The 24,471-nt window shown below is 45.4% G+C and overlaps 1 long non-coding RNA gene across 1 annotated transcript; it reads left to right on the top strand.

Moving 5' to 3' along the window:
* Positions 1 to 528: 528 nt before the first annotated feature.
* Positions 529 to 2,492, top strand: LOC144166756 (uncharacterized). Its single transcript, XR_013321759.1, has 4 exons — positions 529 to 665; positions 861 to 1,006; positions 1,099 to 1,221; positions 2,279 to 2,492. It is a non-coding gene; the product is annotated as an uncharacterized LOC144166756 (long non-coding RNA).
* Positions 2,493 to 24,471: the final 21,979 nt, after the last annotated feature.

Genomic DNA, 24,471 nt, shown 5'->3' with positions numbered 1-24,471 from the left:
AACAAAACGTTCCTTTTGTGGAGGGGAAGTCAGGTAGAAACACGCAGAAAGTGTGGAGCCGTTTCTATGCTGTCAATGTCAGTGGTAACCTGAGACCTCAGAATAATTACCCATAAAGCTCACGTGTGGACTATTAGAAGTTTTAACGTCACAAAGTAAGTTTAAAAATAATTCATTCCTGCTATTTTATGCTATCAATGTCAGTGGCAGCTAGAGAGTTGGAATAATTTTCGAAACGCTCAGGTGCAAAGTTGTTGAATCATGATGTGCACCAAACATTAATCCATTTTTGTTGTCCTTTGAACGTAGAAATTATACTGCAAAAGCAGATTGCTACATTCTGTATTCATACTCTATGACCTGTTCAGAAAGAGTCTGTGGCTGACTGTGGAGACATTTGGCCCTCCACTGATAGGTTGTGACAAATGTTCTTGTTCCTCTGCAAAAAAAAAAAATGAAAACAAATTATTTCCATTCTTTACATGCTCCTGCGAAGTCATGGCTGTGGCATTTACTGGCTGAAGGCATCTTCGGCATGCTGAAGGGTCGTCGGGGAGAGTGCGGCGGATTATGAATGCCCTGTGGAGCTCATAAGCCACAAAAGAGTACCTTTTGAGTCGTGCATATTGTGCAGATATTCACCAGTTCGCATAGACCAAGGACAGGTGAGCTTAAAGTATGTTCAAAACTTTTTATATCTCAAATTGTTTAGCAAGAAAAGATTACCAGGGCTTCCGCTGTAAAAAAGACATGCGACTTTCGTGGAACGAATCAGACATTGTTCAATATTTTCTCGTGCTCCCTGGGTAAAGTAAGGCATAAATTTATTCTCTGATATTTTTGTACTGTTTATTTTCTAGGCAATAGGGCGAAGATAGACCTAAAACAGCTGTACAAGGAATGCATATGGCCATTTTAATTGTATTTGGACCCCTTCTTGGAAGTGTATCATCAGAAGGCAACACATTAAAGCTCTTGCACGGGATGAAATCATTGCATTCTACAAGTAAGTACGCACTGCCATTTTTGGGTCTTTCATGGTGCGTTTTGAGGTAGTTTCTTTGTAACTAATGGTTTGAAACTTGAACTTCTTTTCAGTGACAGCTAGGCCTGTGGCTCAAGGTGACAGTAGGAGCTTTTCGGAACACGTTAGCGAAACTTTCCTGGAAGTGCACTTTGAGACGTCCCTGGCAGAAACACCCGGGTCATAATTTTGGTTGGGTAAGCTGGCATTTTGTTTTTGCGGGACTCAATTTCTGGGCCTGTTCATCCTAATAAAATCTCACTGTTAACAAGTTATCGTGAACGCCAATATTGGCCATTGTGTTCACATTCCGCCTATTACGGATGCTCCAACAGTGGCCAAAAAAAACACTATTTTGTATTTAAGTTTTGTAAATATTTAGCTTTTACAACTTGAGAGTTGTTGCTGTGATTTGCCAGCACCACGGACACGCCCAACGTGGTTGCTGCTGCAACAATACTGTGGCAACTGACGATTTAAATTTCCCGCTTTTAATACGCCCGTAGCACCAATAATACTCCCAAATACAGCCGTAGCATGAGTAATGCTTGCATTGGATTTTGACAGGTGGTTAAATAAGGGGTAATTTTTTAAGGCAATTGTTTAGAGCACAGAAAGTGTCGTCTGCAAGAAAATGTGCTATAGTTGTGATTTATAAGAAAATTGTGCAACAGCCTAGTTCAGCATTAGTCAGCTCAACTTCTGCCTCATACCACTACGAACCATGGAGGTAATACATATCGAGAGGGAAATATTTTAGGTGGAACTAATTCCCCCCAAAATTTCTGCCACAGTGCGATATTTATGATTTCCTATGACTGGCCATTTATTTCTTTGCGGTAGAAACATCGTTTAGCTGTAAGTTATATTAAGCCAGCCTCACTACAGCATTCTAGGGAGCACATTATACAGTACAGAGAACATTTTTTGCAGAGAGAAGGTGTGTAAAATATAATGCCGAAAGGTGATTATAGTAATTATTATTTGATTTATTTAATAAACGAAACCTCTCAAGGATAAAAAACCTTATATTCAGGATACCGAGGCAGCAAGGTGGGATACTTTCCAGAATCAGGGCAATTTCATTGATTGTCTGTGGCGATATTGTTTAGCGCACTTTCACCTTTAGCAGCACTCCCAGAAAAAAAACGCAAGAAATCACTGATTTTAAATCAATCACTGTGTTATGAAAGGGCCTAAGCAACTCACTCATTTAAAGCAACCATGTAATAAAATATTCTTGTTTCCTTGAAGGTACATGAGGTCAGCAGTAAGTCTTCTCGAGGCCCGGTTATTCTGAGAGAAGGGACTGGCGCCATCAATATTGCCCGCAAGAAACACATCATAGATTCGCCGCCTGCATTGTCACTTCAGGATGTGGTCATCCTCTTCGCCGCATATGTCATCTTTTTCATCGTGTCATCATGTTCTTATGGTTGTGTGCCTTTGAAGAGTTCTTGGGACTTTTGCAGGGAGTTCTAGGAAAGCATGAGAAATTTGACAGTGGCCTGGTGTCATTTAAGTTGGAGTCTTTGTTGAAATACTCGAAGTGTTCAGCTCTACTTGGGATTTTAAATTATTGGTGGAGGTTAAAGTATCTCTTGAAAGGCATGAAGGAGGTCAGATGAAAGGCATGAAGGGGGTGAAATCAGATGAAGAGGTTTAAGTTACTGGCACATTCAAGTTTCATGTCAACTGAACACTGAAGTCGTGCCTTATTTTTCATCATTGGCACAATGCGCAGGCTGTCTTTGAATCTATAGTGGGTGTTAATGTAGTTCATGGCACCGCATTTTAACGTCCTATTATTCAAGTGTAGCTCATGAGATTTTTTTTCGTAGCAGTGCTGCTGCTGATGCAAAAGTGACAGTGCTTATTTACGCAGATAGCTTGCGCCTTCATTGATAAATTTTAGTACTGTAAGTGAGCTGACACCCATGCCGTAGAAGAATTTAAAATGTGCTTATTTGGCTTGAACAGGTCTTCTCCTTTGAACAAAGTTGCATTTCTTGCTTGGCGGAAGCAGGGATTTGGTCACAATTACACTGACAGCAAGACGGGGGGGTTTTTATAGCACGCAACTGTGAATTTTACCTAAGGTAAAATGTTGAGGCTGGAAAAAATGCTTTCAAGTCTGCTTTGTAAAACTGGTCCCCTGTATGATTCAACGCTGGCTTGTTTGCTTCTTAAGGATGTCTGACTTGTTCCCGCTTGAATTGATGACGTATATAATTAGTCTGCTTGTTAAATTTTATTATGTGTAACATGCTTCCAGCTACCTGGTTTGCAAAATTATATAATATTCACGCTGGCTTTCACGAAATTTTCGGGGATGAATTATTTTGAACAACTACAAATTGTTTGGTCAAGTAACGTGCCTTAAGTCAAAGGCCTTTTCAGGACGCTCATAAAGTCTATTTTGCCTACAAATAGCTTGATGTTACACTTACGTCTGGTGTCAGGAAACTACTATCTTTAATAATCATGTTTTAATTGTGGCATACTGTCGCATGTGACCTCTCGTGTCAAAATGTTTTATCCTTAATCTTGGCTCGAGCGTTGTTTTCCTAAACTCTTGCACTGCACTGTTGTAGGTTTCTGATAATACAACCGTGTATGGCTTGTTTTTAGGCCTTTCCCTACAATTTAATAGCAAACTGCATTTTCCCAAACAGTTATGCGTAAACACAGTATGGCAAGCGCAATGAGTAATTCCGCCTTTGAATTACCTTGGTTTATCTGATAAGACAGCATATTTGATGCTCACTGTTGTATAATGTCTTGTCAGTGCCGCGGTAGACGCACACGTCTATTTATTTATGAAGCAGTCGACCCTAATACCGTCTTTATTAACCATGTTTTTGAGTAAAAGTGAATATGTGAAAATGCCACCTGGAGCCTAGTGTTATCGTTATGGTATTTATTCCTTGTACGTTGGTCATTTTCTGTGCAATTTAAAATAGACAGCTATTAAAATCTGAAATGTATGAATACTAACACCCAATAAAGTTGTATAGTATGTTGAAAAGCAGTGTATGAGTCATAATAGTTTGTTTCGTGCGTATTTTAATGCAAGTATATTGTTTCTTTTATATGAAGCTTAAACCCAGCACAGGGTTGTGCGGGTGAAGCCAAAGAGGGTGTGCCGCTCTAGGTGCCTCAGACCAACTTTTATATTGAACTGTGCTCCGATAGGCAACTGCTGGGAACTGTCAGGGACCACACTGCTGCGGTGGTTTCTGCTTTCCAATTGTTGGTATGACTGCGGGTCATATATCAAGGCTGTGTTAAAATGGTGCTTGCGGTTTCCTGCTGATACCAATGCATCCGCCAGCCTGGCATATGACCTCGGTGTATTCCGACAGGAAAGCAGAAATATTGGAAAAGTGGAGTCCCAGGACAGCTTCCCAATGCCTATAGGAACACCGTTTTATATAAACAGCTGGTCTGAAGGTACCTGGAACGGCGCACCGGATAAATTCCTTAATCATTTTACATGGATCAATGTTCCAGTAACACAAACTACCCTTTTATTTGGAACAGTGATCCGCATACTTTTATTTGGAACATCGATCCACATAATTTAGTTGCAAAAATATGTGGTGCATTGTTCCACTTAATTTTCAGGATATGTGGAACACGGTTCCAATTATATAACTGGAACTTTTTTGCAAAAAAGTTCCAGTTACTAAGTGGATCTTACGTGGAACCAGATTAAGAGTGTAGAGGAGGACGTTCCCATGGAGGAATGCCTCCGGAGAAGGGTTCTGGATCGAAGACGCTATTTAGCCTGTCCCATTTTGCAACTGCTTTCCCTTGCGGAGAACATTCTAGATGTTTCTACTGATTGAACCTGATGAGCTAAGGCAGGCGTTACCAGTATAGCGACTACTCAGTTGATTACTGCAGACTACAAGATGGGCTGGAGCTGAACTCACGCCGAGGGATACCACTCGGAGGGTTCTGTGCGCGAAGTCGTAGGGGTACGGCTCAAAGAGCTTGCTCAGGTCGTCCACATGTCTCCAGCACACGCTGCCATTCCCGGAGGACCAGAGGGAGTACAATACTGCACCAGCCGTCTGCAAGTAGGAATTATAAAATCACAGAAATAATATTGCAATATTATAAACGATAAGAAAAGGCTGCGAATATTAGCGTGCCAGGGAGTAGAAGTTTCGCAAGCACAATATGCTTTTCTTAATTGGAGGAGGGTTGCAGATGACACTACCTCGTTTGGCGTCCCAGGGCAGGCTCTTATGACAGGGGAGGAAGATGGAAGAAGCAAAGCCAACTGTTCGCCGTCTAATCCGGGAACGTGAAGCCGCTTCTTGGCGAGGGATGAAAGAACCAGCACCCAGCGAGCGCCATATCCCGTCAGGTGCTTCTTCTGGGGGAACAGAATGATTTCAACAAGGAGGGAAGGCTTCATGGGAGAATTTTGCACCACATGCTTACCACCTGTTCATATTGTAGTCAATTTTAAGGCCGCCATATGAATTTGAAGAAAGCATGCTGCGCTTTTAAGTTTGTTGACAGCGTCAGAAAACTGTTCGCTCCAAGGGTGATCTTTTGTAGCGCTCTTTAGTGAAAAAGTGAGAGGCTTGGCATTCTGAGCTGACAGATGTGAACGGTGTAGTCCCCAAACAGGTTATTTTTGAACTGGCCGAACGGCGACTTATCTATCAGAAAGATCTTTACGATTAGATATATTATTCAAGCTTGGTTTCGGAAAATAGCCACGCAAAACGATGCATGTTGGTACGATGATTATGCACGAACGTAAAATCTTCTGACCAACACATCTCAGATGGAATGCAGTATTTTTTACAGTAGGATCGTTCTCCTAAAACTTTATTCCCGAACGTACTAGAGTATTCCTCGAACTAAGAATACGTATCTGGCAAACCTACCCTATGAGCTTATCGTTATGGTTAACAAGACATGGGTTCTAGAAAATATGGCTGGAAAACATTTCTCCTAAAAAAAGCACCACTAGGAAAACGGGGATAAAACAATGTCACGGAGGACACATGGGAGAGAACTTAGGGTTGCTATCTCTGAAAGTTGCTATCTCGGCCCTTAAGGTTCCTATATCGGGGTTCACGGATGTTTTGCGTGATAGGGATATTCTGTTTTCTCGCGTTTTAAAGAGTTTGGGTAGCCCTGAGTTTGCTTGGGGAGCTGTTCACAGGCGTTGTATGATTCACTGCGCAGCTGCGTTCAGGGCAAGAGGTGCGTACTAGGCAAGCATCGGGCACCGCTATGTTGACTACTTATCCGCAGGAGGCATGAGCAACGGAGCCTCGAAAGGTAGCTGTAAGAAAGGGAGGTAACGCACAGCGTGAAAAAGAAAAGAAATAACCCACAGTCTTTAGCCCCGAATATATTTCTCTGTACAACACTGGGTGGGTGAGTGAGTGAGTGAGTGAGTGAGTGAGTGAGTGAGTGAGTGAGTGAGTGAGTGAGTGAGTGAGTGAGTGAGTGAGTGCAACTGTATGAACACGAGACAAGTGCTGTGGCTGGAGCCAGGGTGCTGTAACATAGGTGTATCGACGATGCAACGAAAGTAGCCAAATACTTGAATTTTAAAGTTATTCGAGGTGCGCATGAAACAGGGCACGACATTGGTAACGTGGAATGCGAAGGACGAGTGGTGGTCGCTTACCCTGAGCTCGACAAGGCCGGCAACCAGCGACTTTGGCTTCGACGCCAGCAGTAGACCTCCCAAACGGCGCACTTTCGGAACGTGGCTTGCTTCGGTGAACAATGTGAATGGGGGCGCGTGCTTCAGAAGGCTTGGCCAAGTGACGTTCACTATGAGGTGAATGCAGAAGCACGAGGGATTATGGCGATATTTGCGGGTACACTGCTTGGTGCGTGTGAAGGCACTAATAGTTTGCGCAAACTCAAGCATAGAACAATGGTGCTGTCGTGATACACGGGAAGAACATTGATAGTGTTGCGTCGGTTTCGGTGTTTCTCGCAGTATTAGTCACGCGCCAGTAAGCCGCTGCTCGCTTTCTAAAGGCGCACTCAAAGCTAATGTAGTGGAGAAAAGCACAAGAAGACTTGGCGCGCCTTGCCGACGGCCACGGACCCCCGCCCAAAAGGAGCCCAGCTGCCCGACGCACTACGGAGAAGACGTCGTCAGCATCATTGCCCCGGCTGTTATTCTTTCTGCCCGTCGGGGTACTAAAGCCATGGATTTTAGACATAAGCTGCAAGACGTAAGGTGCAGCTCACGTCCTTCTAATGTGAAAGCCTGACCACGCGTAATAACAAGTTTTTAAGTGCAATGCACTTCTTAAGCGACCCTGAACCTGCGTCCACCGGCGATGTCCGCGCACGTGGAGATGGGCGTGCGCAGCCTGGCCGCTGACATAGCACATACCCACGTGAGGGATTGGCCAGGAATCTCCTCGTCTTCCTTGGCAACGGGGGGAGATGGGCGCGCGCTGCCTGGCCGCTGACATGGCACATACTCACGTGGGGGATTGGCCATGAATCGGGCGTGAGAAGGGCTAATGCACCTGCTTAAAGGAGTACTGACACGAAATTTCAAAGCTGAGATCCGCTGTAGCAATCAAGTACAACGACAACACAAATAGGTGTCTGTGAATAAATGCATCTTTCTTTCTTTGTAGTTGTGTGTGTGTGTGTGTCATCTCTCTTTCGCGAACATTACCGAACCGCGCAAATTCAACTCGTGCATTCGCACTTTCACATTCTTCTCCTCGGGAAAATGCGGGAATTTTACAGCTACATCACATTTGCGTACCTTTTGTAGTTCAATAGGTGTGAATTACTTCAACAGAATGCTGAGAGCTACACTACGTTCGTTTATGCATTTTCGCTGTACTTTATTTTTTTGGCGCGTACTTCTCCAACAGGCAGATTGAAGGCACACGTTGCAGCTTCACCAGAAAAACAGTTTTGCGCCGATGGGGTTCACCTGTTCTACTCACGTGCCATCAGGTTCACTTGTAATGCAAACACACAGTAGCCAAACTTTTCTTCCACCGTAAGCAACGTGCGGAGATAACGCATGTTCTTCAACACTTTAAGCACATCCCAGTTCCTGCTGGAGTGAAAACGTTGTTTTGAGGCGAAAGCATTAGGTGTCCGAATCTGCGATAAACCATAGTTGTTGTCCCGTATAGAAAAAGGAAGCCTCGGCAAAGAATAACTACGAGGTGCATTTGTATGCGTATAGCGTTTGGTTTCTTGTCTCCCGAAAAGGATCCGAGTGCATTACCACCGCGCCTTCCGCGGATGTTGGTAACACTGGGACAGAAGTTAAAATACTACGTACCACGTGACAGGAGAATGGGGTGGCACGTGAGTAGAACAGGGGCAACCCACCCACACAGGACACGGACACTGGGGAGGCTTTAACGTGTGTTACCACTGAGCTTATAGAATTATTTCCCGTAAAATAAACGAGGAAATGAAAACAAAGAAAAAAATAACACAAGCGATGTAGCAGTTATAGAGCCTTCCGGACAAATTCGCGCTAAAAAATAAAGATGTTGACTTTTGAGATGTTGTTTCTCTAAATGAGCAAATTCAGGAACCGAAACAAAGTCACATAAAACTGCACAGACAAGAACAACTCGCCAACTTTCCCTTAAAAAGATGGCAGGAAAACAGGTGAGATAAGACCCTACAAACATGTGTGTTGATCTTATTTGGCATTGAAAATAACCCAGATCCTGCTGAAGCACGGACCAAAATTAGCCACATTCATTTGCCCGATGGGAGTTTGCTTGCCGCTTTACTATTGGGACTGGTTTTCGTGGGTCTTTTCAGAGTGTTTTTGTTTCGCTTTCGGAGTGGCTTACCGTGAATTGAGACGCCGATTACGAGATCGGCAAAAGATGTGTCACCAGACGTCAACGACAAAGTGAACAATAGGAGAAACGAAGGAAATGAAGCTGAGAGGTGGGAAACACTCATTTCATCTCGTATCCCCAGTCCGTATGAAGTAAATCTGGGTATAATCATTTTTTTACTCCCAGATATACCATTTTAGTACTTAAATAAATGGCCGCCGTACGAGTCACTTCACTATGGCGGAGAAGAAGATATGGGCAGCCTTCGTGTGAGGAGGAGGAGAAAAGCGAAAGGAAAGGCCGAGAGGTTATCCAGGCTTAGAGCCCGGATTGCTACTCGGCACTGGGGAAGGGGTGTTCAGGGGAGAAAAGAGATGGCAGGCGAAAAAGGGGGGATAGGAGCGGGGTCGCGCACACACTTTAGTCCCTTCGTGGGCACTAGAGTCTCTCAGCTAAACCTGTGTCCTTCGTAAAACGCAGAAGGGCTTTTGTTGCCTTCTGCGAAGTCGTTTGTAGGGGTCTTTGTCCTAGAATAGTCTCTAGCTTGAACTGTTGATTGTCCAATCTTCTGAGCTCGGCTGCCAAAACGCGTCTTCGTGTGAAGTGCTTTCGAAATTAATGGGAAGGCAATGAAGAGGTTGCTTACTTCGTGAGTGCCTTCAGGCGTGACCAAGAAAGTCATCCAACGGAAGAATTCGAAATGGGCTGCTTATGCTGCAAAGATGACTCACCTGCTCTTCATGTATAGTCCTACTGTTCTTGATACCCTGTTACATATGTTTAATGACTTTTCCGTCAAAACTCGATCGCACCAGTCTTAAAAGTCAATTTTAATAAGGTTTTCACAAGAATGTCGCATAAACTTGAGTGTTTAAATTCCATACAAGCGACATCCAAACTTAGTATACCAATATGGGTTGAATTCACCCAATAATTTTCAATTACTTGCGGTGGGGATACACTTCCCCCCGCTCACATATAAAACACAATAGCCTTGACAGCGTTACATTTAGGTCTGGTACCAAACCTCCGCTTTTTTTCTCAAATTGACTTTAGGTGGACTTAGTTCATTTAGCAAAAAAAAACTTAATATTTGTCGAAGTATTCACATCATACCATGATTGAAAGGGGTAGGCCCGCATAATGTAAAACTTTAGCTTAAAAGAAAGTGCAGTCTTGAAAGCACAGCGCTTCTATATTTTCTGAAGTTGACCTATACAGCCCTAAAGGGAGTAATTCTGGCCGCAAGCAATTGTTCACAAAATGGCCCCTCATAGAACAAACTACACAAACAATGGATGTGCAGAGAGGGCTCACGCACAAAAACGGAGGAGTAATTGTTGAGATATCTTTCTTTCTTTCTTTCTTTCTTTCTTTCTTTCTTTCTTTCTTTCTTTCTTTCTTTCTTTCTTTCTTTCTTTCTTTCTTTCTTTCTTTCTTCTGCCTTCTTCCCTTTTCCTTCGTTCTTTATTTTTCCCTTTTCTTTCCTTCCTACCTTTTTCTTTTGCTTTGACGCTCAAACGAATGAAGAAAAAGCAAAACATGCATGAATCTGATAACTACCGACCTCAATATTCCAAAGTAAGAGCACAGACGTCAACCAGAAAAAAACATGTCTCGCTTGGCCCTGGGCGCATGTGATGAAGCGAAGAAAAACTAGAGAAAAGTGCATTGCAAGACAAAAGTGCAAGACATAATCACTGCCAACATTGACGATCTTCTAACAAATGGAGGAACGTATGCGGCTATGGTAACACCGTGGAACCCCGATAATACGACTTTCAAGCGACCGCGAGAAAGCGCCGTATGACCGGGGCGTCGTACGACCAGAGTGCGGCTAAATGGCGGCCTGTTAGACGGTCTCACGCAACTGGTAGGCTAAGAACCTATTAAAACTAGTATATTTAGCACGTTCTTGCGTGATTTTCAAACCTTTAGCTGAATCCCAACCTTGTGCCCCCCTCCCTCCATGGCGTCCAGCTAGTCCACCAGAGAAGTGCCGCTACCGGCGCTGTTTATAGACTGCCAGCCCCACACCTTGCGGGCGCTAGGTATGGCCTACGTGATCGAGCAAATTTAGAGGGGAAAAGTGAGTGTGAAACTGCCAAGCCCAAGTGAAACGAACGATAGTACAAGGTGGAGATGAAAAAAATGGCATTTTCATACATGGTGGAGACACCCTTTGAACGTTCTCTTCCCGTCGCTATTAGATGCGACTGCATCTCATTCACTCGCCTTGTCCCTCCATACGACGTTGTTGTTGTCCGTCCACACCCCTCCCCCATCCTCCTCGCCGCACGAGCTGCGCTCTCCGCCGCTCACTCCTTCTCCTCTCCGATAGCGAACACTCTCTCGCAAGGGGCATTGGATTGGATTCGATTAGGTTGACTTGGCTTGGATTGGCTTGGCTTGGATTGAATTGGATTTGGATGGGACTGGATTAAAGTGGATTGTGTTGGATTGTGTTGCGTCATAGCCGCGCCACTTTGCGTCATAGCCGCGGTCGTTCCAGCACCGGCGTACCGATTTCGGGCCCGTGCATAGATTTGATCTTCGGTGGAAATTGCACGGTGGTCCCGTTACTTCACCATCCACTACCCGTACACTTCAGCGACCACAAGGCCGTCATCGTTAACGTTACGCCGCGTGTTAAATAAAAATACATCATACGCGTTCCTCACACGTTTCACGCAATTAGAGAATCAACCCAACGGAAACACCAAGTGAACCCCCAAGATGCATCGCAGCTCCACAGGGTTCCTCTCGCGGGAAGGTGGGGTAATTTTGGGTCCAAGTGCTCAAAACAGCTGTTTTTGTTTCCCACAAAAGCCAGCAACGCGAAATGGATAAGATGATTCAAACTTAGCGAGTAAACCATGTTGCGGCAAAAATTATAGATCGGTCTTGCTGCAGTGACTTACAGCGGCGGCCAGCGAGTGACCCAAAATGGCGGTGCCAACGGGTACGTGTCTCCTCCCTTGCGGCGGACGCGCGTAAATTGAGGCGCTCAAGCAAAGAAAGAATTTGGATCGAGCGGGTGGGGAAAGCGGCTGTTCGGTCATTGCCGTGTGGTTGCGTCGTATGTTTTCGCGTTCGTCAGCGTCTCGACGAGTGTTTCAAATTCGCAGTCCGCCTGTCACCTGAACTTCGACTTCTCGAGGTTGGCGCGTTGCAGTATTGCTGCCGCGTGGGGCCGTCGCAGATTAACTCCCGCTCACGCCTGATTGCTAGCGTCTGTTCAGCAAGTGGTCCGGCCCACCGGCGACATCAAGCGGCGTCAAACGGGGCTTGAGAATAAAGAAGGTCAGGACGAGGTGGCGATACGGCAAAAAATATGGGAAAAACGCCGTTGTATTCACGCCAGGGTCCGTCGTATGAAGCGGACCGCGTGAACCCGAGCGTCATATCATCGGGGCTTTTAATGCATTATTTCTATGGGGAGTTTACCGGGACCACGGTGATTCGTCGCAAGAAGCGGGTCGTCATAAATCCGGAGAACGTATCATAGGGGTTCCACTGTACATATCGACACAACGTATGTTTTGTACAAGTTAGAACAAATACTGGTTTATATCACCTTATAGAATACTCTGCTAAATTAATCGGGTAAGTTAGGGGGCCATTCCATTTTGCAAACAGAAGCTATTCGCACCTACCTATAACCTCAAACAACCGGAACGAGGTTCATGACGTGAAATAACCTTAAAAAAACATAAGCTCATGCTTATGAGATTCGCCTACTCACCATCGCTGTCTGCAAGCACAATGACCAGATGCTGTAACGATTGGTTTCTTGCCATAGTCAAGGCAACATGCCATGCCTCCTGCGGGGCTCCCCCTGAATGAAAAAGAAATAATTCATATGACATAATTCCTTATGCTGTAGATATAATGCGATACAGCTGAACGGGCGCAAACCTGAGTAGTAATGGTTTTAACACACGTTTCAAGGTAGTTTTAGTTGAGAGACCTTAAGGACAAAAGAAGTCCTTACTTTCTTGAGTGTTCTTAAGTGTTCTGATGTTCTTGAGTGTGCCCTCAAGGGCACTCTAAAGAACATAAAGGCTGAAACGCGCCAGTCAGAGAAAGCTGATGACAAGAAAGTAGCAGTGATTCCATATTTGCATAATACGTACAACCATCTAAAAAAGATTGGCAGTGAAATAAATGTAAAAGTTGTTCTGTCTACACCTAAAGAAATGAACCAGCCCTGCAAAATGATAAACCATATCCGCAAGATATCCGTAGTATGTGGAGAACAGCATCGGACGCCCTTTGTAGAATGCGTGGTAGGGGTGGTCCCGCTGTCGTGCGGAAAGCAGTATATCGGGCAGACCGGCCGATGTCTTAACGATCGCTTGAGAGAGCACAGACGAAACGTTAGCAACCACCGGGATGATTAATTGTCTTTCCACTGCCACGACAGCGGCTGCGTGCCACTGTTTGAGTCATGCGTTGTTCGAGCGAAACATAAAGAGGAGTCGGTAGGAGAGATTACGGAGGCAGAACTGATTGAGAGAGCTGGGGCCCAATTCCCTAAAACGACGGGGTAGAGCCATGCAAATGCATGTGTTTCGGGGTTCCGGCCGTCGCTTTGAGGGGCGAGAAAGCAGGAAAATGGCACTGTGGCACACCGGCAGCAGGGCGCAAAGTGACACGCGCTGCACACCGTCGTTTTGCTTGGGACTTAGCTCCCTGCTGCCGGTGCGCCGCGATTGGGCCCCAGGCTAGACATGTGTGAGCGTGCCGTCGTTAACTTTTAACAGATAAAGAGCCGGCATTTCTTCGCATCGCTGCAACACGTGGGGAATGGCGGTGAGAAGGCGATAAGTGTGGCTATTTATTGATGTCTTTTCAATGAAAACTTGTTGGCAGTAGCGCTCCGTGGTGTCTCTGTTTGCTTCTGTTGTCCTCGTACGCACGCGCTATGAATTTTTCTGCAATACGACACCAACTCGCCGAAGAATCCGTACTCTTTGACTTTTGTAACCGGATATTCTAAATTGCGGTCTCTGTTAAGCATTTTTGTTGTGAAGAATGAGGTTGTATTATTTTTGTGCAAATATACACAGGTTTATTCACCCGCGTGCCTGCCGGTATAGGTATATTGTGTACTGAGAAGCTTCAAATGCCTTTCATCTCCAATATTTTCATTTGAATTTCTACAGATACGCCGTTTTAAAATCGTTAGGTGTTTTCATCATGTCCTGCCGTTGTGGAGACATTCAACTGAAAACATACACCAGCAATAAAACTGCATATAGCCTCCCAGGTGGATTCGCGATAACCATGTGAATTCTAACAATGAAGTGGTCGATCACATGCACTGGAACAGTACTGAACTATTCTCATTTTTGTACTGCTTACTGTGGGTACTACCTAAGTATTAAATAGAAGTGTTGCAGGCAACACTTCGTGTAAAATGTCCCAAAATATGTGGGAGGGTCATGCATCTACACTGCTGGCATTTTACTATCCATCTTTACACCTATGCCCCCCCACCACACTTAACTTCTAGTTATGTGCGGAGAACGTATATCTCTCTTTTTGCTGAAAGACACACGACGTTTTTGAAGCCATCCCTGCATAAAATATTTCGAGCATATGACATCTGCTCCAGCTCATTCTCCTTTTATTTTATTGTTATTGCTTTACAATCTTTCAGAAGTTTTACTTGGGACGCTTCTGTCGCAAACACAATAAAATTGAAGAACTAAAACATGGTATGACACATGCATTCGCTATCACAGCATAATGACCTCGTTGCAAGTTAAATTATGTAAAGCGCGGATGATTCATAAAGAAACACAACTTCGCAGCCCAAGCCAATCGTTTGTACTCTCAGCGATGAAAAAAACATAAACTATCGTATTTCCGTTTTATTTGGGCACACCGGTGGACAAAATCGTTTTTTAAAGAAAGGAGCACGCACCATATATAGCTGAAAAATGTCTGTGGCTGGCATACGCATCGTGCTTGCGACGACGTCGGGCAGCACGGATGTGCTGTCTTTAAATGGCTGTAACTGAGTATTCTGGAGAATCGTGCTGTTGCATAAAGAAACGAATGTGTCGTAAATGCTACCGAAAAGTAAGTCAAAAGCATGAAGTGGGCACAAATATCAAAGCCACTTTGTTCTAACGAAAATGATGCTTAAAACTCGAAGCTTTCTTTGCGCGAAACTAAGTAAGCGGGCGTTTCGATTAATTCGCTTGAATTCGATTTATTTAAATGTTAGAGCAGCTTACAATATGAGTTACACTTGACACATCAACCGCTTCGATCTTGTCGGAATAGCGCAGTTTGGTAGACATCGGCCTCATAACGCCAGGGACCCAGCTTAGATTGCAACAGCGGGAAGCGTTGTTTTCCCGAGGCGCTTCTCGTTTTGTAGCCCCCGCCACAACACCACCACCATCATCATGATAATCATCAGCATCATCTTCGTCGTCGTTGTCGTCTTCTTATTTGGCTCTTTGTGTAAAGTTGTCTTTACTACAGTGCGTTTCGGTTTTACGGTCACCGGCACAAGTGAGGCATAGAAAGATTTGCTTTAAAGCAGAAGCGAACATAAGCACAGCCGTTCAATAAATAAATAAATAAATAAATAAATAAATAAATAAATAAATAAATAAATAAATAAATAAATACACCCGATGGCAAATGAAAACGAGCAGGCCAGACAATGAACTTGTCTAGACACAGAGAAACAGGCACTGTATATTGAACCAAAAAGCGAACCCGATAGAAACATATGTTCGGAAAGATAAGACGACTTTCAATGGCGTCGGAACAAAATGAAGTACTGAAACAACCCCGCCATGAATATCTCGATGCCTGTTTCTTAAGACCAGGCCGAGCTCTGTAAGTGCAATTACCATGAGAGAGTCGATCTGCATGGTGAAGCAAACCGCCAGTTCAGAAAGCGGATTTAGAAGGAACAAGAATCCACCTCAACTGCTGTATTGGATCACGTGTGGTTTCCGGACAGTCTTCCACCCGGCAATAAAAATTTGTAACCTCGAATACCTTCGAAGGATGGGGGTGTCAGGGAGGACAACCTCATTTGTCTCACACAAGCTTTTTTCCTGTCCCGAATAGCATTATTGACCCCCTTCCTAATCATGAAACTAAGAGAACAAATAAAAATTGAGGGCATGATACGCAAATTTTCAGGGTAGCGCTCGGACGCCCTCTAAAAACATCCGACGACCACCTTCTTGCCCTGGATGTCCACAACACCCTTGCCGAGATAATGGAGACACAATGCATCGGCTAATTAGAAATACTGGAGTCACACGGGTCGGAACATCCTTACCCCCTTAGGAATTTCACCACACACCTACAACTATCAGCAATTGGTAGACACTCCCCCCTCCATTCACCAGACGCTCCGAATCAAACTTCTCCCAAGACGCATTCATATCACGTACACAATGAGGATCCCAGACTATCTCTCGCAAAAGCCCTTGAAAAGTCCAAGCACACACTGAGTAACGTGAAAAAATAACACACTCTTTATTGTGTGTTGTTTTTTTGCACTACTCAGCATGTTCTTAGACCAAAACCAACACGCCCAGCAACAAGTTCTGCCCTTGAAATGGCGTACCCTCGAGGCTGCCCCACTCTATACACCGATGCATCAATCTACCCTACCAGAGCGACTGCTATATAGCCATGGTGGTTGGCTCAACACACGCCTCGCTTGCTTCCGCCTCCGTACTACGACATCCCCCCTGCGGGAGATGACATGGCCATCGCGTAGGCTATGACCCAGGGTCTCCACCTTACAACGACCATTATCAGTGACTCTAAATCAGCCATACTGAATTTTTGCTACGCAAGATATTTCTCATAAACTTTATCAGTCTTTTTGAAGGCACAGAACGTTCGATCCCTCTCTTTGACTCTCGTCTGGGCTCCCCACCATACCTCGTTACGAAGCTGCTCAAGCTTAGGTCTTTCGAGGGCTCGATGGCGTCGCCAATGGTAGTTATATATTATCTCTACGGGTCAGGCTGCACACATACGGGGGCGTCCTCGACCATCACCGTTTGAAGTGGGCCATTTTTCCACTTGCCCCCATCTCCATTCAGACCCTTGGAGGTCATCTATCACCCGCTCAAGACGCGCTCCTTCCCCACTCCTGCCATCATGTCTGCGATCCTTCCTGACGTCTGCATAGGCGCAGGCCCGTGTTGTTCTGCCCCTCACTCAGCGCTATCCCACACCACATGGGCCTGTGATAGCATCCCACTATCCAGGCACCAATCCCATCCCATTATCCTTACCGCAACCAGCGAGGAACGCGGGGAGGACGCCCTGCGTGACTCAAACACCCAAGTGCAAGATGACCTGGCGCGCTTGTTCGACGGCACCGGAACCCTGCCTCAAAAGTGCCCAGATGCCCGACGCAAGACGGCGAAGACGTTGCCGGCCCAATCGTCCCGGCTGTGGCCAAATAAAAGTATTCTTTCTGTCACCAGGGGAGCTCAATTTCAATTTTCTCATCAGTTTTGGTGGAAAAGAAAGCACCGCCACCATCAAAAAATCAAATTCATCATACCACCATCAGATAATACCCATTGTACCGCGGTTTAGCACAACATCTCAGTTTCGCTGTCGATCAACTCAAGATATAGCTGTCTACTCTACCCATCAAAGTTTTACTGAATTTCCTTCAATAAGCCGTGTGCAAATTGTGTTATACTGTTAACGAAGGTACACGTTATAGCATCGCTATTCAATTACAGCACGGTGTGTAACTCGACGTTTACACAGCTTTGTTCAGCAGATAATGAGAATACTTTGCTGTCTTTAAGAAAAAAGAAAAGTGTTACAGAAACGCGACGCACCACTTGCCCCCAATGCACCTTTTCGTCCAATCTCGTTTGCAGCACGTCTGTCCATACAAATGTTCTCCGTCCAATTAAAAGTATGAGCTGAATGCGTTTTAAAGATCAACAAAAGGCAGAACAAATGCGACTAACAAAGAAAGGGTATAGTAGACCAATGTTTTCCAATCACTACATTTCTCGGTTTATTTCTGCTTTGATTTCCGGTGGTTGGAGTCGCTGGTGCAAGTGCATTTCATTTGCTTCAAATGAAAAAAAAAACTAAATAACAACACTAAAAACTAAATTGTGCTGTGTGTGCCTGGTCTCACTTCTTCCGTGTCCCTTCTTTTTAGTGCAATTATTTGGCGTAATTATGAGGTACCAGCGTTCCCGGAATGCTACCCTTACTATATAGAGGTGCGTTTGCGCCTTTTGAACGTATCCGTACTAAGAAAATACACCAACCTTTTGCCATTCCTGGGACGAAAATCAAACAGCAGAAGAGAAACATGTGTTACTCTGAAAGTCGCTCCAAGTCGGACACACCACGAAAGCAAATGAGCAGCGAAGTGTCCCGCACGACGAAGGCTTCAGCGGTGCGATGGGAAAGGGCGTGACATCGGGGCAGTGTCTGCGTCCTTTACTCGGCTAGGTGCAAACGAAAGAGGGGCGACAAATTGATTGGGCCGACGCCATTGTTCTCCAACTCTGATGTGGAAAATACGAGAGTGCCCCTGTGGCCGCCCTACTGTTCTTTGGGTGCGTAGTGCATGGAACTGACGGGTATATGATGAAGTTGGCTGTTTGTATTTTAACCCGGGTTGGACTCGTAGAAGCCAGTATTGTTACACGGTTGCTTCCGTCTAGGCGTCAAGTTATTGATGTTGACACAAATACTGAAAGCAGGTTTGCATGATTGATTGATTGAATGATTGATGTATGGATGGGTTGATTGATGTATGGATTGATTGATTATTTGATTGGTTGATTGGTTGATTGATTGATTGATTGATTGAATAAACTTTATTCAAGGCAGCAGGCGCGATGATACGGTGCCTGCACCGTGACAGGCATCCTCAGTCCACGATGCCTTGGAGGTGACCCGCTCACGCTGTCCTCTCTACCAGTAGGCGCTGGGTAGACGGGTCGGAGCTGGCCAGCCACTCCACCCACTGCTGTGTGGTAATGTTGAGGAGCAGTGGTTAGGTAAAAGTGTTGAAGAAATCTACAGTAATGTGGTAGAGACTTTCCATGTTTGGACAAAGCTGGCATGTGGCTGGGTATTTCGTAGGGAACATAACGTGATAAAATGTATTGTGGGGGAAAGTGTCTGTAGCTTGCGTAGACTAACTGCGTCGGTCCTGGAGAGAGTACGGTGAGGAGTTGGATATTTCAGTCGTTGTACCCTATAGTGGGCGAGGATACCGTCGTATGTGAGGAGAGGCGGGGACAGGGATGGGGTGGGGCGAAGGGGAGGCAGTCAGTAAGATAGTCGGGAACGGCCCGGAGTACATGTTCGCGGGCCGCGGTATGAGCCGCTTCGTTCACTTCTAATCCGATGTGCCCTGGAGTCCATATGATGTGTGCGAGGGGCAGATGGCGATTCTGGCGTAAAATTTGTAGGCTTGACAACAGATACAGCCGGTGAAGTAGTTGCGGCAGGATGATTGGGAATCTGTGAGGATGGGGATGTATTCTTCTGTGGTTTGTGAAGCGATAGCGATGGCAACTTCATCCGCTGTGGTGAGATGTGTGGTGCGAATCGTAGCGGCGGTGATTTCTTGTCCTGGTGGTTGTTAACGCTGGCAACAAAAGCTTTGGGGCTGTTGTATGGCATGGCGTCCACGTATCGAGTGGTGGTTTGTTAAGGCATTTGCAGTCGAAGGATGGTGAGCTATGGCTTGACGGCGGATGGTGTGATCCCCTGGACGCATATTGGGACCATGCATTATGGCTTCGGATTTTGAAATGGATTTGTTCCTTGTGAGCATGGTGTGCTTGAGCTGAATAACCGAATGTGATGAGTAGGTTCCGGCCAGTGTGTGTGAGGGCGAACCGCCGTAGTTGTGTGGCTTTGTGGGCTTCGATAAGTTCTTGGCATGTATTTTGGAGGCCCAATTGATGTAATTTCTTGGGCGCTATAGGAGGAAGGCCGTGTGCTGTCTCGTAGGTTTGGTGGATTCGAGTGTGGGTGTTTTTAATTTCTGCAGTCTTGAAGAGCAGGTATTGTGTGCCGTACGTGATGTGATTTGTCGGAAGTACATGGATGAGTCTGATGGTGTAATCTTCTTCAAAGCTGTATTAACTTCATGCTACTCGATGTAGAAGTTGTGTTAGCTTGGTTACTGTACGCTGTAATGGCAAGATTATTTGTGACCCGGTACTATTTTGTGGGATATTTAGACCCAATGGGCGAAGCTGAGAAGCATTGGTAATTGCTTTTCTGTTTATGGTAACTATTGGAAGATAAATTTGACCTTGATGCCCCGAGAGTTGCGTTTTGTAAGAGTCATAAGCGATAATTTTTGGCAGGCCCATGTAAGACCTCTTCGTTGCATGTAGTCATGAGTAATGTCGGCAGCTTGTTGTAAAGTGTCTTGTTCTCCAATGGAGCCAGTAGAGGTCCATAGTGTGTGATCGTCTGCAGAGATGCCGGATTTGAAGTTCGGGAGGTCTTCTTGCAACAGCGGACGTAGGTCTTTCATTGACAGGGTAAACAGAGGGGGGAAAATCACCAATCTTTTGGATGTGCCTTTTGGACGTGTAGGAAAAGTGGCAGTGTGTAGGTGGCTGTACGGTTTGTTAAAAATGCTTTCACATAATTATGTGTATGTTGTCCGCAGTTTGTCGAGTTTTTCACGGCGAGTATGGCTTCGTGAGAAACATTTCCAAATGCACCTTTAATTTAAGGGCCCGGATTGTATAGCGATTTTTGGAAGTAAGGTTGTCGAGAAGGTCTTCAGTAAGATTTAGGTGAATGTCCTGCGTTGTGAGGTGTGGACGGAATGCAAAAATGATGCTGGGGAAGTGGTGACCATCTTCTAATCTTCTAAATATGTGAAGATGCGGTTATGAATGATGTGTTCAAAGAATGTTCCCACATGAGTGACGTTAGAAAAAAATGAGAGAAGCTCACACTAACGCGTAATACATCGAAGTAGCGAAGCTGTACGCAACCTTCACGACCATCAGGAATATTTAAGTCCAAGATTGCTGCTGATTTGCTTCTTCTTCGCGGCCGCAACAACCTTTACTCCACCATTGTTGCTATAATTGGAAGTTTTGGGAAGTGATACCGTAATTACCCGATTCTAACGCGCACTTTTTTCCGGAAAAATAAGTCGAAAAATCGCATGCGCGTTGGAATCGGATACAAAACCTAAACTGCCGAAAAACAAAAATTTCGTCCCACCCATCGCCATCGTCATCTCAAGATGGCGCCAAAGCATTTAGCAACGATTTTTCGGACGCAGGAAGCATAGACGCCCAGGTTTTTCTATCGGCGTTCACACAAATCGTCAAATCGTTCCACTTGCGCGTTTGATAAGAGCAATGGCAGCAGCGGCTCTCACGCGTTCAAAACGAGCGGTCGGCTAAAGCGCGCGCGTCTGGAGAAGCTCGCGGGATGGGCGTGCGAGGCGTGGCCCACGATCCCATCGACCATGGTTGAGCGTTCGTTCAGAAGTGTGGCATCGCGAACGCGCTTGACGGCATCAAGGACGAGATGTAGTGGTCAGCGGAGAGCGACGAGGAGTGAGATGAGTGAGATTACTTCGAGAAATAAATCGCCCGTTTCTCTCGCATTCGTTGTTCTTGCTCACAAAGTTCCGTGCGCGTTACAATCGGAGATGCAAGTTTTTAAGTGCGAATGCACTTCTTAAGCGACCCTGAACCTGCGTCCACCGGCGATGTCCGCATAGCATACCCACGTGGGGGATTGGCCAGGAGTCTCCTCGTCTTCCTTGGCAACGGGGGGAGATGGGCGCGCGCTGCCTGGCCGCTGACACGGCACATACCCACGTGAGGGATTGGCCAGGAATCGGTCGTGAGAAGGGCTAATGCACCCGCTTAAAGGAGTACTGACACGAAATTTCAAAGCTGAGATCCGCTCTAGCAATCAAGTACAACGACAACACAAATAGGTGTCTGTGAATAAATGCATCTTTCTTTCTTTGTAGTTGTGTGTGTGTGTGTGATCTCTCTCTCGCGAACTTTACCGAACCGCGCAAATTCAACTCGTGCATTCGCACTTTCACATTCTTCCCCTCGGGGAAATGCGGGGAATTTCTTTTCGTTTTTTTTGCCAGGAAAATCGGGTGCGCGTTAGAATCGGGGGCGCGTTAGAATCGGGTAATTACGGTAATCATTGGACATCACCTTGGAGGGGCGTACGCTATGACTTGTCTTTCTCCTTCGGAGCAAGTATTGCCCCGATGATTACGGCGAACGCTGGAGTCTTTCACGTTCCAAGCAAGTGTTGCAACGATTGCGGCGAACGCTGGAGATTCTTTTTGTCCAATCTTCCTAAGTAGGTGTGCGTGGCTTGAGAAACGTGCGTCGGGGACGCTGGGCGGTCACCGCGAGGCATGCACACACGAGCGCTTGGCATTATCTTGGTTTTGTTAACTGCCGGGCGGTGGCCACAAGGCGCGTGCTCACGTGCGTGCGCTCGGCAGTTTCTTGGTTATTTTAACTGCGCACACAAAAAATTATGATTCGCTAAAAAGTTTCGCTTTTAAAAAATAAACGAAAAGAGAGAAGTATACTTTATGCGCCTGCGCAAACACTGCGCCTTACGGACACCGCGAAAGGTGCGCAACATTTTTGGTGCACCGCCTTGTTGTTGACCATACACTCCTAATTTCCTTCTGAGGATCCCTTTCTTCGCGACCAAGTGGTGGAATATCATGCAAGTTGTGGCTAGTGCAATCTCGCCCCTTGTTTTGATGACTTTCACCGCACCACATCTTTCAGGTGATGTACTGAGCCCATATTTCTGGTGAAAGTTTTTTTTTGTTCTTATGCGTAGTAAAAATCATTTGTGAGTTACCCCCTCCATGTGTCCCGTCTTGAAGCGCTGTTTATTATGAACGAAAACCAAATAGCCCAAACTGTCGATTCTGCTGTTCCCAGTGTTGCCTAGCAGCACATGATTGACTGATTGATTGATTGATTGATTGATTGATTGATTGATTGATTGATTGATTGATTGATTGATTGATTGATTCATTCATTCATTCATTGTGGGGTTTAACGCGCCGACGCTTCCCAGGTGATGAGGCGCGCCGTTGTGCAGGGCTAAGGATTACAATTGAACAGCGCTTACACGGGACCAGAGATTGACAGGACAGAGCGTTGTCCTGTCAATCTTTCGTCCCGTTTAAGCGCTGTTGTTCAGCTGTGCAGCTATGTACCAACAAGCCCGTATTACCACGCTTTTTCAGCTCCGAATCAATTTTGACCATCTGGGGATCTTTAACGTACGCCAAAATCTAGCACACTCGAGCGTTTTTGCTTTTCGCCTTCATTAAACAAGTGGCCAGCGTCGCTGGGAATCGAACCGGCGTCCTTAGGCTCAGCAGCACAACGCCATAGCCACTGAGCCACCGGGGCGGGTAGCCCAGTCTGTTACTTGTTTACTAACCTAGGACGAAAACCGTGCTATGGAATACTTCGCAGTCACGTGCATACCTGTCCTCGACTTCTGACGTCGGCTCTAACGGCAACTCCGGGTGTATCATACAATGGGCCATTTAAAGCCCAAGCCTCAAAACGGCTTTTGGTTGATATCATGGCCGAAATAAGAGGGCTATGATTTAACATAGAGCTGGGACGTTTGTTTATTTGTGTGCGTAATAGATGGGGCATGTCGAAAATATTTTTCGGTGACTTCCGCAGAGCCGCGTCGATCTATCAACAGAGCGAGCGACAGAAATTTAACGAATGACAGAGTGAAAAAAAGAGCTTGTAAAGAGGTGGTGTTGCTCGGGATAACATGGTGGCGTTCCAGCGCGTGTTCGCGCTTCTCGTTGCTGCTTGTAGGAGCTGATTAACAAAGTGCTCTGATCAAGTTAACAGCTCCAACCTATCGTACAGCGTCAAAGTAATTATAACAGAACTCACAAACTACTAGTTCGAAAGAGAGACGGGTAAGGTATGCTCCCGCATTCTTAAACATCTTGCATCCTCAAATAGGGTTTTTTAGGGTAAAAATTACACGGTAGACTTAGCAGCCCGCCTTCTGGGTGTCAGTTAACTAGATTTCAATTTGGATTGACTACTAACTCGATCGAATGAGCGTCTCATTTTCGGAGAAGGTATTTAAATCAGGCGTAGGCTTTACATAGCAATTTTTTGGCGGAAAATACTTTATATACTTGCCGGGGAGGCTATTTGAACCCTTCCTAAAAAAACACGACTGGTTACAAATTCTCACTTTCAGTGGGACATAGTAATATTTATCTCTTGACTGGCAAATGTGAGCTAGCGTTGTGAGTATAAAAAATATCTTGCACCGAATGTTTTAAAAGCAGGCATATCAATATTTCCATTGTTTGAGCGCGAGAATATGTACGAAAAATCAGTTATTGACGTATGGGAGTTCACAAACGAGTGCATCACTTTGGCCCAACCTACACTGCCAGTGGCCAATTGGTTCGGAAAGTGTTTTGGGAAAATAGTTACATAAATAACTTGCTTTTATGAGTAGCCGCGATTGCTATAATCAGCTTGTGAGCCACTAGCAAAGTTATTTGGTGTGCACACGTAAGGAAAAAAC

The sequence above is a fragment of the Haemaphysalis longicornis genome, unplaced genomic scaffold (assembly GCF_048455015.1).
Source record: "Haemaphysalis longicornis isolate Haplotype H1 unplaced genomic scaffold, Haemaphysalis longicornis Haplotype H1 scaffold_19, whole genome shotgun sequence".
Lineage (NCBI taxonomy): Eukaryota > Metazoa > Arthropoda > Arachnida > Ixodida > Ixodidae > Haemaphysalis > Haemaphysalis longicornis.
Note: the sequence above shows the minus strand (reverse complement) of the source record. Positions and strands in the feature narration are given on the sequence as shown.